Below are 571 nucleotides of genomic sequence, written 5' to 3' on the forward strand. Positions count from 1 at the left end.
TTGGAAGGTATATAAGAAATACTCAAAGAGCTTTCTAAAGTAGAAAGCTCCTAGCAATATGTTGTCCTTAAGTACAACTCCTTATTTTCCCAAAGCATAGATAAGACTAGGCTTCTGTGATGGTTAAGATTGTGTGACAACTTGACTGGGCCATGATTCTCAAATGGTTCAGCAGTTGTGATGTAGTCATCCCTATGATGAGATCTGATCCACTGTAATCACTTCCATGAATGAGATCTGCTGTGAACAGCCGATCAGTTGAAAGGGAATTTGGCCTGCTTCCAATGTACATGAACTTTCTGCCAAAGTTCTCTGGCCTTTTGCTGACTCTAGATCCTGCATCTGCCTCACCATCATCTGACCTCTGGTTCTTTGGCCTTGAACTGGCGTGGCCTGCTGATCTTAGGTTTGTCAGCCCCTGCAGCTACATAAGTCAGGAGAAGCCTCCAGCCTGATGTCTAACTCATGGACTTGGGACTTGCCAGCCTTTATAACTGTGTGACCATTTCCTAGAGGTGAATTACTCTCTCTCTCTCTCTCTCTCTCTCTTTCTCTCTCTATCTACATATAT

Source organism: Orycteropus afer, unplaced genomic scaffold (genome assembly GCF_000298275.1).
Source record: "Orycteropus afer afer isolate SDZICR_OR568_19922 unplaced genomic scaffold, OryAfe1.0 scaffold00623, whole genome shotgun sequence".
Lineage (NCBI taxonomy): Eukaryota > Metazoa > Chordata > Mammalia > Tubulidentata > Orycteropodidae > Orycteropus > Orycteropus afer.